The sequence below is a fragment of the Tasmannia lanceolata genome, unplaced genomic scaffold (genome assembly GCF_043159265.1).
Source record: "Tasmannia lanceolata isolate RefF3 unplaced genomic scaffold, GAP_Taslan_0.1 ptg000011l, whole genome shotgun sequence".
Lineage (NCBI taxonomy): Eukaryota > Viridiplantae > Streptophyta > Magnoliopsida > Canellales > Winteraceae > Tasmannia > Tasmannia lanceolata.
This window is the reverse complement of record NW_027518688.1, coordinates 8785066-8802674: the sequence shown is the minus strand read 5'-3', so window position 1 is coordinate 8802674 and position 17609 is coordinate 8785066. Positions and strand designations below refer to the sequence as shown.

The following is a 17609-nucleotide window of genomic DNA, read 5'->3' as shown; positions in this document are numbered from 1 at the left end:
ATTTGAGCTACTCGTGTATTCTAATTGGTCTCATTGAAATTTAAATGATCTCAATAAATTTCCTGGGCGAATGTCATCGTTTCTGGTGTTTTCGAGGTAGCTCTTTTCATTCTAGTGTTCTAAAAGAGAAGGTAAGGTTTTCTTTTCTTGCGTTTCACTTCATTTCTTTATGTTCTGTAGTAATTTTCTTATTGAGGCATATCTGATAGCATGAGATTACAGTTTGGTTGATGATTGCGAATTATCTGTGATGGTGTTCTTCTCCGAGAACTCTCTGATGACTTGTGATTACTATTGTGTAGAAATGTTTCATGACTGATGATGATTTCTTGTTTTGATAATCATTTCGATGGTATATGACAAAGATTTTCTTTGTATATTCAAAGTTTTCATCAAAGGATTTTTTATATTTCTGTCTCAGATTATCTACCTTGTTTTCTTTTAAGAGTATGGCATTATTTTATAGATTTGATGTTAATATGACCTTTTAATCAAATCTGGTTAAATTCGGCTGAGGAGGAATTATGTTTGAGACATTTAATGTCCTTGGACTTTATGTAGCAGTGTAGCCTGTCTTTGCTCTTGCTGCCGGATACGCAACTCCCAAGTGTGAAATGACAGGAGTTGTGGTTGATGTGGGAGATGGAGCTACTCATGTCGTACCTGTCGCGGATGGTTATGTTATTGAGAGCAGCATCAAGTCTAATCTTATTGCAGGGAAGGATGTAACTCTCTTCATTCAGCAACTCTTACGGGAAAGAGGAGTGCTTATACCGCCAGAAGATTCTTTTGAAGTAGCTCGAAAGGTGAAAGAAATGTATTGCTACACTTGTTCAGACATTGTTAAGGTTTCCTTTCATCCTGAGATTTATAGTAGCGATTTTTCCACCCCATTGCCATCTGTAATTGACAAGTGCATTCAGTCAGCTCCAATTGATACTAGGAGGGCTTTGTATAAGAATATAGTATTATCTGGAGGATCAATCATGTTCAAAGACTTCCATAGAAGGTTACAGCGGACTTAAAGAAGATCGTAGATGTTAGGCTTGATGCATTTGGTGCCTGACATGGTGGAGATATAAAATCGCATCCAGTGGAAGTCAATGTGGTCAGCCATCTTATCCAGAGGTATACAGTTTGGTTTGGAGGCTCACTTCTGGCATCAATACCTGAATTCTATGTGGCATGCCGTACAAAAGCAGAATACAAGGAATGCGGAGTAAGCATATGCCGTGCAAAGCCCGTCTTTTAAGGGGACTTACTTAGTCTCGATAGTACTCCTTTCTTTTGTTTTATCTCCTTGGAGACCCTCTTAGTCTTTTAGACATCCTTAAATATTAGAGCCCTTATCATTGCAAGGGCGATGAAGGCGCTAGCCCAAGCCCATCCTTTGGGGACTTGCTTAGTCCGAGTAGGTTTCCCCTCTTAGTTTAGTAGACTTACTTAGTCTTTTAGACACCATTAGATGGTAGTTTCTCTTCTTCATTTCGGAGACCATTGTGGTCTCATTAGCGAGTACCGTTCTAGGAGACACGCTTTGTCTCGTTAGGCAGTTCTCCTCTGGGGACAAGCCTCGTTGCTTAGAGCCTCCCCTTTAGAGAGACAATTTGTGTCTCTATAGAGCTAGCTTTATCTGTCCACTTTTCAACTATGTTTTGCACTAAAATTTTTATAAATTGGGAATATCATTTGATATATTCGTATAATCTGTTGAAAATCTAATACTCTTCTTATACTAAGCTTTGAGTTAGGTTTTGAAGATGGTGATGAATGGATTATTCAGGTGATACTATCTTGAAACCTTATCATACTTTCTTTTATTTCATTAGGCTACCCAGCGGCTGGTCTGGGCTAATTAATTTTATAAATTGTTTAATTGAAGAAGGAAATCAGATGATTTGCACTATTCGATGTCCTTGACACGAATATCGTCTGATTTCAAGGCGGTTTGTAGAAATATTATATGTGTAGGAAATCAGATGATTACTTTGGCATCATCTGATTTCATTGGAGTCCCCGTATTGGGGTTTGTGGTTGGCTTTGAAGTGTTTGATATTGTTTTTTACTTTATTAGGCTATCCAGCGGCTGGTCTGGACTAATTAATGTTGTTTATCATTTTATGATTGCTACATGTTGTGCACTCTTTAGTTGTAGATCTTACTTTGCGGATATTTGATTTGTTTTTATAATAATTGAATGGAAATTTGAGTTTACTTGGTAACCTTTTTCTTCTCTCTTTGGATAGACTAGCACAGTCTTCTAGACTTTTTTAGATAATAGAACTTGTACTGTGAGACATACTCTGTCTCGTTAGGCAATCCTCCTTTGGAGGCAAGCCTCATTTGTAGAATCCTCTCTGAGATTGCACCTCAGTTTGTTCATTTGTTAATTAGAGACTAATTTGGTCAATTAGTTGTCTTAGCCCTGCTTACCCCTTTGAGGGCAATGATAAGGTTACTTGGAGCCCATCTTTGTGTGTGTTTGGGAGACCCGCCCGGTCTCATTCTCTCGTTAATCCTCTTTGTGTGCTTTTTGATTTTGGGAGAACACCTACTCGGCTTGGCTTCATACCCCTACCCTTATGGGTATTGGGTTGCACATTTGTTGCACCCTGGGGCTAGGTAGCTGTCCGGCCCGGCTGGGTGTTTTTACCTTTGCCAAATATGCACAAGGTCTTTTATTCCTTTTAGACTTGCCCAGTTTCATTCTCTTGCTAAACCTCCTCTTTGTGTGCCGTTTGGTTTTGGAAGAACACCCTACTCGGCTTGGCTTCATACCCTTACCCTTATGGGTATTGGGTTGCACATTTGTTGCACCCTAGGGCTAGGTAGCTGTCCGGCCCGGTTGGGTGTTTTACCTTTGCCAAATATGCACAAGGTCTCTTATTCCTTTTGCTTGTAAGCTTCTCCTTAGTCGATAGTCCATTCGCATAGGAGTCGGCCTTGATTAAAGAGTCTTTGACTCATTCATCCTTTAGATAGTGTTATTAGAGAGTCTTTGACTCATTCGCCTTTTAGGTGGCGTTATTAGAGAGTCTTTGACTCAATTGTCTTTTCAGTAGTGTTGTAGGAGAGTCTTGGACTCATTTGTCTTTCAGGTGTTGTTATTAAAGAGTTCTGACTCATTCTTTCTCTTTTAGAGAGTCTTTGACTCATTTATCCTTTAATCGGTGTTTTTGGAGTCTTTGACTCGTGTTTCCGTCTCTTAGAGAGTCTTTGACTCGTATATCCTTTAGTTGGTGTTTTTGGAGTCTTTGACTCGTGTTTCCATCTTTTAGAGAGTCTTTGACTCGTATATCCTTTAGTTGTTGTCAGTGGAGTCTTTGACTCGTATTTTCATCTCTCTTAGAGAGTCTTTGAATCGTGTTTCCTTTTCTTTCAGAGAATCTTTGGTTCATTTATTCCTTTGGTGATGTTATTAGAGAGTCTTTGACTCATTTATCTCTTTCGCAGTTTTCTTAGAGAGTCTTTGACTCATTTGTACTTTCAGTTGGATTTATTAGAGAGTCTTTGACTCGCCTTTCCTTTTGCAGTCATTAGAGAGTCTTTGACTCCGTTATCTCATTTTCAGTGTTATCAGTTACTCTTATTAGAGAGTCTTTCACTCATTTGTTCTTATAACGGTGTTATTAGAGCATAGTTTCCCTTATTCACCCTAGGGTTTGTCCCAAACCCTAGGGTGTTGCTTTGTATTTTCCCTTAGGTCTTTGACCAAAAGGGTGAAAACTCTTTACTTCAAAAACTTTTGAAAACTTTAAAAATACGAAAAAATATCTGAAAAACCTTAAAAAGCCTAAAGTGTTGAGTGTTTTAGAATTAGTAGTTAGAGAGTTCGTTTCGAACTACGTTGGCTTGATCCTCTTCCACGAGGTACGTAGTGCAGCTTGGGATTTACATCCCAAGTCCAGCCAAACTTTTTTGTAAATAAACGTTTTAAACCTTCTTCAAAAACCTTTAAAATCTTGTTTTCAAAAGATCTTCCTCTAGAGTTAGGAGTTTCTCCTAGATAGAGAGTTTTAGAGTTAGGGTTTTTCTTTTGATAGGTTGTTTGATTGTTTGTTTGCTGTGTGCTTGTTTTAGAGTTAGGGGTCTGTCCTAGAGTTATAGGAGCGCCTCCGTCCGGTCAGTCGGCGATCCACATCGCCGAGTGATGACTAGAGTAGGATACGCTAGTCCACATTTGGTTTTCCTTAGGAAATACAGCCTAGTTACACATAGGTTGTAGGAATCACTTGCATTAGCCTAGGGCTAACATGCATTTAGTTAGGGCATATAGGGTGTCCTAAAAATCCACAATTCACTGGAATTTAAATAATCGTACAAGAAATTTTAATAACTAGTCCGGTCTTTTAGATCGAGTCTAGGATAGAGGGCTAGGTGTCTTAGGCATCATAGCTTAGAATAGGCGCGAAGAACTACGTTGCCTTGATTCTCGTGGAGGCGGGGATACGTAGGCTTCTTTGGATGAATACCAGACCATCCGAAGACTCGGGCTAATTCGTTTAGAGTCTTAGGATTTGTTGTGCTGTTATTGTAGGATTTGATAGGTTTTCTTACTTTATTGTACTGATCTTATACCTTTAGCTATAGCTTGCATGTGTTTGTACATCAGAACTTAGACACCCGTTAGGCTTGTCACTCATAACCTAGCTATGCTTAGGTGACACATCTTTCATTTTATTTTATATGTGTTTATTATTTTTATCCTCAGGAAATGCATGCTTAGGTAGACGAGTCCTGAGGATTGTTCCCATTTCACATGATTTTTATTCAAACTTCTTTGGAGTTACTAAAAATGGCATAAGAGACCAAGTGCTTGCACTCGGACGAATTGGGGGTGCTCTCAGACCTTCCCCATTCGTAACCAGGCACGAACCCATATATATTTCTGGTTATCCATTGCACAGAGGATTTGATTTTAGGGTTCCATGGCATATCCATGGATGGCGACTCTGAGTTTATTTCAGGTATGTCTCGGTTTCGAACCTCGGTTCCAGATCGAGACATATCTCTTTCTTTTTACATCGCCACTCGTGCTATGCTATGAGGGTGGCATCCGTTTTGAGAGTTCCTTGGTAGAGCTCTCCTTCACACGTGGATGATCCAGATGGTGTTAGGGACTAGTTCCCTCGCCGCCTATCTCGGATCGGGGTCCACACTAGGTTATGAGTGTCATGCCTGATTGGTGTCTAAGTTCTGGTGGACAAACACACGCATGCTACAGCTAAAGGTATAGGATCTGTACATGAAAGTAAGAAAACACAACAAAACATACAATATGACAAACCCTAGACTTTAATGCAATACTTGACTCGGACCAAGATGGCCATCCATCTTGGCTGCACTACGTATCTCAGCCTAGGGAAGAATCAGAGTCAACGTAGTTCGGCGACCTATGCTAAACTACAATGCTTAACCCTCTAGGACTGCTATCCTAGACTCGATCAACTAGACCTGACTAGTTTTTAAAGCTTCTTGCGCCATTACTTAAGTTCAATTGAATGGTAATTTTTAGGACTTCCTATATGCCCTAACTAATGCAAGTGGACCCTACACCCTATGTGTCACTAGGCTATGCGTCCTAAGGAAAACCATGGGCTATCTAAATGCGTTCTAGTCTAGCCATCGAATCGACTAAGTGTCTAGCCGACCACGACTCGAGGCCTCCTAACTCTAAAGACACTCACACGACCAGACACAGCATATCAACACAAAATCAGGACAAACTCCTAACTCTTAGACACCCCAAACGCCTAGGATGGACTCCTGACTCTATGGGAAGATCTTTTGAAAATAGTTTGCAAGGTTATTTTGAAGAATTTTTGTATTTTTGGGAAGATTTGAAAGGTTCTGCAGCTTATGGAAGTTTTTTAAATTGTGAAAGTTGTGAAGTTATGAAAGTTGTGGCTGAACTCAGGATGCCAGCAGCACGCCTGAGCTACCTACGTACCCCTCAGCTAGGGATCAAGCCATCCGTAGTTTGGACCAGAATTTCCTAACTACTCCTAATGACTCTTGATTTTTGAGATTTTTGGTTTTTTAGATGTTTTTGAAGTGATTTTGAATTTTTGACACAAGAGGACAGAATCCTATTATCATAAGGGTAGGATAGACTCTTGATATCCCACAAAGGTTGGAAAGCATCCTATGCCTTGCGGGGGAATTCAACAGAATCATGACTTTGCAAGGGTTGGACAGCATCCTATGCCTTGCAACAGCGTATAAAAAATCAAATGCCTTGATGACAGGATGGAGAGAATCCTAACCCCTATGATGATAGGACAGACTCCTGAAAGATTGACTCTTAAAGATGGAAGGACGGAATCCTAAACTCTATGAAGGTTGGACAGAATCCTATATTCCATAGAGGTAGGAGGGACTGATGAATTTTAAAAGGGGGGGACCGACTCCTAAACTTTGAAAGGGTAGGACAGACTCCTAAACTCTATGGCGGTAGGACACTCTATGGCGGTAGGACATACTCCTAAACTCTCTATGACAGACTCTAAAGAGGAAGAAATCCCTTAACCTGCGAAAACTCTAAGGCAGGAAGGGAAGGGGTTGGCTCAATAAGCATTCCGTCATAGCCTGCGCTCGAAAAAGACAAATTCCTAGAGGCAAAGAGTTCTAAAACCCCGAAAAAGACTAATTCATGTTGCCACTGTACAAGGAATTTTCTCTTTTGCAATAAAAAAAAACATAAAAATTCAATTGAGACCTTTGTTAATGTGCGATCTGAACCACGAACAGAACCTGTTTGGGCTTAATCAAAATATTCAACTGAATCGCGAAGACTACTAAAATGCTGAAATTCATTTGATAGGAAACATGAAGATAAAGGTTGATCATCAAGAATGCAGAGAAAAGGAATGCCCTGAGATGAGCCATTTGATAGATTTCCAACTAAAAATAAAGAAAATCACCATCTGAAGATGACTACTATAAGCTCAAGCTTATGAATCAAGGTGCATTGGATCATAAAGCACTGAGAATAGATGTGACAAAAAGAAAACCTGAGAACTGAATTTCGAGAAATAAGCCAAAAGAATTTTCAGAGATCATACTTAAACTTCAAAACATAACCAAACAACTAATCCCTACTTCGAATTCAGACCAAAATGCCTAAGAGGATGAGAAATTACTTGAGTTGGGCTAGTTACTCTTTAATTTTCCATTGCCGGTGCCGCACAAAGTTGCCGATCCGGACATGATCCCCGCGCCGCGAGGACGCAATGCATGTACAGAACCTCTCTTGGGTTGAATGCAATAACAGCGACGACGATGATGAAAGATCTGAGATCAGAGGAGAGGAAACGGTCGGATTCCGGCAAAATTGCCGCAATCGATGAAGGTAATCTCGATAGTTGCTGGGTTGGATCGGAGATGGGGTGGGAAGATGGTCGGAGTTGGGGTGAAAAATGAAATGAAGAGGGTTTGGATGGTTTTAATGTGGGTTTTGCAGAGAACAGGGGATAGGTTTGGATTTTGGAAGTTGCAGAGATGGTGGAGATCGGTGAGGTGGGTTTTGACCGGATGGGTGAAGGGAACAAAGGGGGGAAGATGATGGTGGTGGCGGCTAGTGGTGGTTGGCCGAAGGAGATGAAGTTGAAAGGGGTCGAGCTTGGGCTGGCTGGAGATGGATGGATGGCCGGTGGGAGAAGGAGGTGGGTGGAAGAAAAATGAGGAGGATCGGGCAGAGATGATGGGGGTACAGATGGGAGATGGGTTTGAGATAATGGGTTTTGGGAAGATGAAGTGGGTTAGCTGGGTCGGATTCCATGGGGGTTTGAAATGGGTTTGAATGGGATAGCAGCAGAGGAGAAAGAAGATGGCCGGCCGGCTGGCGGGAATGAGGTTGGAGGATGAAGATGGTGGCGGTCGTGGGGTAGCCTTGGCCGGAATCCGGCAAGCTTGCTGGAGAAGATGAAGACAAAGGAGGTTGATGAAGGTGGGGTTTTGGTTTTGCAGAAATGGGTTTTGAGGTTGAAGAGGGAGATGGACAGAGGAGGTGGTGGTGGGTGGATTGGCCGGAGTTGGGAGAGGCGGCTGGAGGTTTTTTTTTATAAAAAAGGGGTTGCTGGCCGGATGTGGGTTTGGTGGTTGGGTTGCTAGTAAGGGATGGAGATGGTGGTTGAAGAGGAGAGATGAGGGAGGAGATGGAGGCGGCTCGGCCGGAGGTTGGAGGGTGGTCGGAGGATAGGCTCTCTCTCTCTCTCTCTCTCTCTCTCTCTCTCTCTCTCCCTCTCTCTCTCTCTCTCTCTGCTTCCTTTTCTCCGACGAAGATGAAGAAGACCCGCCTCCTGGAACCCTAGCTCGAGAGGATATAAAAAGGGAAATGGTAAACTTTTTCTCCCCCCCATCTTTACTTGGACAGCCCCTCCTAATGCATTTTGACTACTCCTTTTATTCTACCAGGGTGGCCCCTTATAGAAAATAGGACGAAAGATTCTCCTCTCTCTAAATGATCCTCACCCTCTGATTTGATCCAAGGGTCACTAAGGATTGCTTACACCTTAAGCAATATTAGAATTCCAAAATTACCCCTCTAAAGGTGGCAAATCACCATTTTACCAAACAAAATATCTTGCCATTTATAAAAAAAGGAGGGCGATATCTACACAACCAAGCTTCGATAATTCACCCTATCACAACCCAACTTTGATTATTGCACACTTCGCCTGTCTTATTCTACATTTCTCGCCCGATTGCCATGAAATTTTGCAGGGGTATCCTTGAGAACACTAATAATCTCCTGGGGAATTTGTACCCAGGAATACGCACAATAAGATGCTCAAAACTCAAGCCTTCTTCTCATTTTGGGGCCAGTCTTTCCGGAATTTTTTAGATTAATTTCAGGATATTTTGGGACTCAGAATTTGGGAATTTTATTTGATTTTTGGAGTTCTTATTCAATTTTTGGGGACTTTAGGGTCCGGTCAAAATGGTCTACAGCTACTCTCTCTCTTTTCCTACTTTTTAGCAGCCCAACTCTTTTCGTATTTCGATGGATATGTGGTATATGAACGGCTTGGATCAGCTTGTGGAAATGGATTAGAGAGACGACCATTTATGTGTAACCCATAAAGTGGATGGTTAGGATCAATATGGAAGCTAATCAAAGGTTTCTGTGGAAGAGAGTGTGCCACATGTCCCTTCTTTAATTCAAGAAACCCATGTTGCTACTTTGATTAAAGTTAATAGCTGTTGATTGGCAAATTCCCATATGGAAACATATCTTCCCAAGAAGAATGCTGCCACTTTCTTATATATAAGATGCCATTCCCTCCCTCCAAAGCAACCAAATATTATTCCCTTTGATCCATCAATTCAACGGTTCAGATCAACCAATGGGAATGGTTTTAGAGGGATAGCCTAATTTTTCATGTATTTGAGGTTTTATAGATAGCAACATGGATATCAAGGTGCCGATTGGAGGAGCAATCATATGGATGGTTTGATGAGGGTCTGTGTGAGGTGGATGATGTTTAGCAGTTTACAAGCTATGGGTGTTCAATTATGGGAAGGTTCTGTTGGCGTGGGTTTATGGTTATCAAAAAATTTTGAATTCATATGGGGTCCGCTAGAGGAGATGAATCCCAATTAGATATTGATGTATTGCATGTATACTGAGATCGGCATTACGTCATGTTGTGATGTGGCTGAATTTTAATAGGCAATAGTCCATTAGTTTGCCAAGTGTAGTTGCTAGTTGCCATTTCTAGCATTCAACAAGATATCTAGCTACAATTTTTTTTAGGAAAACCATGTACAGAGAGCTGATATTCATATTTTTTTTCCAACTTTGGGACCACATATAGAAAAATTGTAATTGGAAATGCCAATGAGCTATTAGCTTCGGACTATTACCAATTCCATCAACTTCATATGGCGTGTTACCTTTCTAAGATGGTTTGTTCGGAAAATGGGATTTGGTGATATTAGTTTCTTTTGGAAGGTCAATCTCCTTATCATATGCAGTTTATAAAAGAAGGATGATGTTTTTAAAACAGTGGGATTCTCTTGCTATTGTCTACTCAACTTCTCTTGGGCAATATCCTTTCCTTTCAAGGTGAAGAAAAAAAATTAAATGGCAACTCTTCTATTTAGGCAAGCAGGTTACACATTTGGAAATGGGAAGAAAACAATTTTCACTCTTTTAAAAATGCAAGACAAGATGGGCCATTAGACACACTTCTTTTTCTTCCTCAGAAAATTTGCCCAACTCTCTCTCCCCTAAAATTCGCCCAATTCTCTCTTTCTTTCACGATTTGTATTTTTCATGCTCTCTTTGCTCACTCACAATCACATGCCTCCGTACAATCAACTCAAGGTGACATCAAGGAAGGAGAACAAGGATTCAACCAATGCAAGGAGAATAAAAAGACTACGTTTTCTTCTATTTTGTTCTTTATTACAATTCCAATTCAATGTACTTTTTGAAGACTAGAGAAGAAGTTATTTTTGTTTCTTTTCCCTTTTTAAGTTCTTATATGGCATTATTTTTCTTTGATTTTGTTTCTTTTCCATGAAGAACTAAACCCAATTTACTTAGGGTTTAGATGAAACCATGGGGAAGGAGAAAGATTAAAGATTAAAATCAATGGTATAAAATAAAATCATATATAGTGTTTTATAATAGTGGATTCTCAATTATTCATGCCATTGGATTTTATCCTTTCGTATGAGTAATTGTTGATGAACTTTATAAAAACTTATATAATCTTTGAAATTGGATAGTGTGTTTGATAAATTACTCATGGGAATGACATCCATTGATCTTATTTCCCATTGACCGCCTTTATTAAATATACTATTCAATGCAAAAATTGGTTAATTAATAATCCAATCCAAACCCATGATGGATTCTAACCCTAAGTAATCTTTTAATCGAATTAAGGTTTCAATTCAATTTTTAATTACTTTTGTAATCGAATCCCAATCAATTTAGAGTAATTTTGCGACCAACTTTTCGATTAATTTAGGCTTTTAGATTTTGGTTTTCTAATTAGATTAGATAATTAATTAATAGAAATCCTTTGAATATTGGTTTACTTTGCCTAAGTATAAGAGTCGAATTTGTAAGCGTCTCTTCCCTGAGTTTGACCCGTATCTACACGCGATCCGTGCACTTGCGGTTAATTTATTATCACAATCAGGTTTTTGGCGTCGCTGCCGGGGAGGAGTTGGATTACTTTAATTCTTATATTATTCGAAGTGATTTTTCTTTTTGTTATTTAGTTTCAATGTTTGTTTACTTTGGTTTTTGGTTACTTCTTGTTCTAACTTGGCTATTTTTTGTGTACGAGTTCAGGTTGGGTGCGTAATTCCGTCAACCGTTTGGAGAGAGTAATTCGATCAGAAACAGAGACAGACATTCAACCAATTCCAATTGCCATGGTGGAAGAGGAACTTCTCAAAACTTTTCGCGATCATTTCTACCCTACTCGAGCAGCACAACCTTCTTTTATTCGATTGCCAGCTGGTCAGGGCAATAATTTTGAGTTAAAATCACAATTTATTACGATGCTCCCTCATTTTCACAGGCTCCCTTATGAAAATGCCTATTTATTTTTACGAGAGTTTGAGGAGGTATGTGCTTTAATTAAATTACAACAACTCACGGATGATTCGGTAAAATTGCAGTTCATTACCTTCTTACTCAAGGAGGGAACCAAAAAATGGTTTTACAGTTTGCCCACAAACTCCATCACCACTTGGGAGGAGTTTACAGTAGCGTTTCTTAAAAAAATATTTCTTCACATAAAACTAACAAATTAAGAAATGATATTCTTCAATTTAGGCAAAAACGTCATGAGTCGTTTTCAAAATTTATGGAGAAATTCAAGGATCTATTTCAAGAATGCCCTCACCAGGGCTTTGATATGTTACACTTGTGCCAAACCATATATGAGGGCATTGATTTTCAAACAAAATAACTATTAGAGTCGATGTGCCCTACATGATTCACATCCTATACGGATGAAGACGAAGCGTGGAAATTTTTGCTTGACTTGGTAGAAAAGACCTGTGAGTGGGAATCCACTCAAGAAAGCGAAAGGGCCACATCAAGCAACGGCTTCTTTATTGAGGGTACCATGGCTAAGGAGGCCCAATTGGATAGTCTTATCAAAAGACTAGAGGCAATAGTTTTAAAGGGACACGCACAAATAAATCAAATCAATCAAAGTGTCCCAATGTGCAATTGGTGCCAAGCTGCTGACCATGTCATGGAAGAGTGCCCCAATTTGTCAAAGTTTGGTAATTCTACTGAAAATGCAAGTGCTTTGTTTACAAATAACCCTTATAGTAGTACTTACAATCTGGAATGGAGAAATCATTCCAATTTCTCTTGGAGCCAAGGAAATTACCAAGGTGGGCCATCCAATTTCCAAGGTCAAGGCCAATTCGACCAAGCTAGGCCCACCTTCCCTCCCACTTATGTTTGGCCACCCCTAGCCACACCCCCATCTTTTCAAAACCTAATTTTAAATAATGTTTCAAATCAGCAACCACCGGGTTTTCAAAAATAAGCAAAATCATCCAGAATAGCTTCCTTAGAGAAGAATATGGAACTTCTCATGAGTACCTTCATGACAAGCAAGCATAACATGGAAAGATAAATTTCTCAACTCGCCACGACTTTGCATGAGAGGAAAAAGGGTAAGATTCCAAGTCAACCCGTTCCTAATCCAAGGAACTTGAATGTGAATCTGAATCCACAGGTACCGCCAAATCAGCTGAATGCCATTCAACCGATTCCATCACCGCAAGAGTCCTCCAACCAATGCAATGTTGTATATGCTTTACGAAGCAGCCAAGAATACCACAAGGAGGTGGTCAGATCCCAACCCTCTATAGAACCTCAAGAGACAACCAAAGAGGTAAGTGATCAGCCCATTTCAACTGGTTCGACTAAGGAACCCAAAAAGGTAAGTAAAGAGCAGGAAGTTTCACCACCTGAAAAGGAATATGTGGCCAAGGCTCCTTTTCCAAGTAGACTTGCCAATAATAAGAAGGTGGATGCCATGGATAGAATTTTGAATGTGTTTAAACAAGTACAAATTAATATTCCTTTATTAGATGTGATTTCTCAGGTCCCTACTTATGCTAAAGTGCTTAAAGATTTGTTCACTCAAAAGTGCACAACTAATGTGCCCAAGAAGGCCTTCTTGGCCGCAAACATAAGTTCCATCTCGTCTCAACAGATGGTGGCTAAGTATAAGGACCCGGGATGTCCTACTATTTCTTGTACTATTGGTAAAACAAAGATTGAACATGCTCTTTTGGATATGGGTGCAAGTGTGAATCTCTTGCCTTTTTTGTATTTAAACAACTAGGATTAGGAGACCTAAAACCAACCACCGTCACTCTCCAATTGGCAGATAGATCAATTAAGATACCCAAAGGGATGGTTGATGATGTATTAGTTAAAGTAGCAGATTTTCTATTTCCCGTAGATTTTGTTGTCTTAGATACAAAACCCGTTGCTAATATCAAAGATCAAATCCTTATCATTTTTGGTAGGCCTTTCCTTGCTATTAGCAACGTTTTAATTAATTGTAGGAATGGCCTAATGAAATTGTCTTTTGGTAATACATCAGTAGATTTCAATGTATTTCGATTAGGTAAGCAACCTAATTTTCATGAAGAGATTAATATGTTGCATTCCTTTCCTGAAGATATAATTATTAATTTTGAAATTGATTTTGATGAGGATTTCGAGAATGCTTGGACGAACTTGGAGATGATGGGGGAGGCAATTTCTTTTCCGATGCCTTTGCCATCCAAAATGTGGAGCCTGTGGGACCTTTAGCCACATCCCTTCCAAAGCCTTCGATCGAAGAGGCCCCACAGCTGCAGTTGAAGCCTTTGCCTTCAAATTTACGTTATGCTTTATTGGGTGATAATTGTACTTTGCCTGTAATAATTGTCGCGGACCTAACCTATACTCAAGAGGAGGAACTCATTAAATTGCTAAAAGATAATAAGTAGGCCATAAGTTGGACAATTACCGACATCAAAGGAATTAGCCCTTCGATTGTGCAACACCACATCAACATCATTGAGGGTTCCAAACCTTCAAGCGAACCCCAAAGAAAGCCATCCAAAAAAGAGATCCTAAAATGACTTGATAATGGAATTATCTATCCCATCTCGGATAGCTAATGGGTGAGTCCCGTCCAAGTAGTGCTTAAGAAGTTGGGAGTCACCATTATACAATCCGCCACCAATGAACTTATACCTTCTCGTATTCAAACGGGGTGGCAGGTTTGTATTAACTACCGAAAGCTTAATGCGGCTACATGGAAGGACCATTTTCCTTTGCCTTTTATTGATCAAATGTTAGAAAGGTTAGCGGGTCACAAGTATTACTGCTTTTTAGATGGATACTCTAGTTACAATGAAACTCCCATAGTTCTTGAAGATCTAGAAAAAATGACATTCACATGCCCCTTTGGAACGTTTGCTTATAGACGCATGCCTTTTGGGTTAAGCAATGCACCGGCAACCTTCCAAAGATGCATGATGAGTATCTTCTCGGATATGGTGGAGACCTTTCTAGAGATCTTTATGGATGATTTTTTCATACACGGCTGCACCTATGCCGAATGTTTACATCACTTAAAGTTGGTCTTAGAAAGGAGTAGGGAAATGAACCTTATCCTCAATTGGAAAAAATGTCATTTTATGGTAAAAGAGGGCATGGTTCTGGGCCATGCGATTTCAAAAGATGGGATTAAGGTTGATAAAGCCAATGTGGATTTTACTGTCCATCTTCCACCGCCCAAAAGTGTGAAGGACATTCGATCTTGTTTGGGCCATGCAGGCTTTTACAGAAGATTTAAAAAAGATTTTTCTAGAATTGCTAGGCCTCTAACCAATTTGTTAGCAAATGATCAAAATTTTGAATTTTTCAAAGAATGTTTGGATTCGTTTGAGTGTTTGAAAAATGAAATTCCAAGGGTAGGCCCGAGTACTTATTCTAATGGCAACTTATGAGGAGGGAAAATTAGGTTATTAACAAGTTTTAATCTTTTGAAAACTCTAACCCAATATTGAAGATTTAAGAGATCAAAAAGGAAATTGAGCATACAAGTTAAATCCTAAGTGCAATGTAAATGTAAAGCAAGAGATAAGAGAGAGTGCACTCGAGATTTAAAGTGGTTCGATCATCAAAACGCGATCCCTACTCCACTCCACCAACCAAACCCGTTGATGGCTTCACTATGTTGATCTTCTTAACTTAGGCGAAGATTGGTGCCGATTACAATTCCAATTGCCTTTAACCTTGGTGGCAATCCTCACCATGGAAAGTGGGCTCCGCTTCTCCGAACACTCGCCCAATTATAATGGTCTTGATAAAGAAAGAAAGAAATAAAAAATCCCTCACAAGGGTTTACAAGAGTTGTAGAAGATGTACAAATTGAAGCCTATGATCCAAATCCTAATTCTAGAGGGTGAGAGGCATAAACAAGCTTAATACACTCTTAGGATATTCCAATAGGTTTTTAGAGTGTTAGGATTGATTGTTGGGAAGTTTAGAATACCCTTATATATAGAAAAACCCAAATTTGACCGTTTGGGGGCATAGTCGTAATTCTGGCAAAAACCCCAACGGCTATAATTTCTTCCCGAACAAGTGGTCTCGGAGTTCCGAGAGTTTTTCTCGGAGTTCCGAGAATTTCTCTCGGAGTTCCGGGAATTGAAACAGAAGATGGAAAATGTTACTGGACCAAATCTCGGAGTTCCGAGAAGCTTATTTCCAGCAGATTTTCAATTCTTGTTTCTTATTTGTTTTTGGGCTTCCAAATCTTCACCAAGTGGGATTGTTGTGAGGGTTCCAAATTGTTGGAACACCATAAGGACAACCACTTAAGCATTTAGGGTGTGTGTAATTTACTTTATTTATGCCTCTAAACACCTAAACGAGGATTGGATCTTTACATTCTAAAATGACTTCGATCTTGAATTGCGATGCTTCAAGTCTTCATGCGTCTTGGATCTCCGATGTCATGGTTTTCCAAATGTGGTCCAATGAGAGCTTCTTGGCCTCAATCCAAGCAATCTTGTCTTAGCACAATTAAGATCTACAACTTAGACATTCAAACACATTAGTGATATAAAATCACTTGTGTATTGGAATCATCAAAAGAAGATGGGAATGCCAAGGTGGGAACCATTGGGCTTACAAAAAAGGAGCTAACTACGGCTCTTATCATTCAAGCATCCATTTGGACCGCTCCTTTCGAGATTATGTGTAATACTTTTGACTTTGCAATAGGGGTTGTTTTGGGTCAAAGGATTTATAAATTACAACATGTAATCTATTATGCAAGTAGGACTCTCAATGATGCACAAATCAACTACACCATTACGGAAAAAGAATTTTTAGCTGTTGTATTTGCACTTGAGAAGTTTCGATCCTACTGATTGGATCACATTTGATAATTTATACGGATCATTCGTCTATCAAGTATCTCATAGGAAAGAAAGATGCAAAGGCTCGCCTCATTCGGTGGGTTTACTTCTTCAAGAATTTGATTTGAAAATTAGAGTTAAAAAAGGTACGGAGAACTTGGTTGTCGATCACTTGTCTAGATTACCTAATACAAAGGATGACAAAAGTCCAATTAATGAGAATTTTCCTGATGAGCAGTTGTTGGCTATTTCTAGTGAGCCTTGGTATGCGGATATTGTGAATTATTTGTTTACATGTGCGACACCGGATCATTGGTCCAACCAAGACAAATATCGGTTTCACTCACAGGTAAAGTATTTCTTTTGGGATGTCCCTTACTTGTTTAAAACTTGCTCGGATCAAATTGTTCGAATGTGTGTTCCCGATCATGAGCAACACTCGATCCTATCCTTTTGCCATGATCAAGCATGTGGTGGCTATTTTAGTGCGAAGAAAATCGCCCACAAACTTCTCCAATGTGGTTTCTATTGGCCGACTCTTTTTAGGGATTCTTTTGAGTTTTGTAAGGCTTGTAGGTCTTGTCACTCATTAGGTAGAGTTGCAAAGAGGAACATGATGCCCCTCAACCAGATCTTAGTGGTAGAAATCTTTGATGTGTGGGGTATCGATTTTATGGGTCCATTTCCTAACTCTTTTGGTAATTTGTATATTTTGTTAGGATTAGATTAAGTTTCAAAGTGGATTGAGGCATTCGCTTGCAAATCCAATGACCACAAGGTGGTGGTCCATTTTTTAAAAGAAAACATATTTTCTCGCTTTGGTACTCCTCGCACCATAATTAGTGATAGGGGAAAACATTTTTGTAATATACCTTTTGAGGCTCTTATGAAGAAATATGGGATAACTCATAAGTGGCTACCCCTTTTCATCCCCAAACGAGTGGCCAAGTGGAGGTTTTGAATAGGCAAATTAAGCAAATTTTAAAGAAGACAATTAATCCAAATTGGAAGGATTGGTCCGTTAGATTAATGGATGCCTCGTGGGCTCATAGGATGGCATTTGAGACTCATCTTGATCACTCTCCTTACCTCCTTGTGTATGGAAAAGTGCGTCATCTCCCGGTTGAATTAGAACATATAGCTTTTTGGGCTATTAAGAAACTAAATTTCGATTTGTCTGGGGCAGGAAA

At 39.6% G+C, this 17609-nt stretch overlaps 1 pseudogene; it reads left to right on the top strand.

Annotated features, from left to right (window-relative positions):
- Positions 1 to 524: 524 nt before the first annotated feature.
- LOC143886133 (actin-related protein 3 pseudogene) lies at positions 525 to 1252 on the top strand (annotated as a pseudogene).
- Positions 1253 to 17609: the final 16357 nt, after the last annotated feature.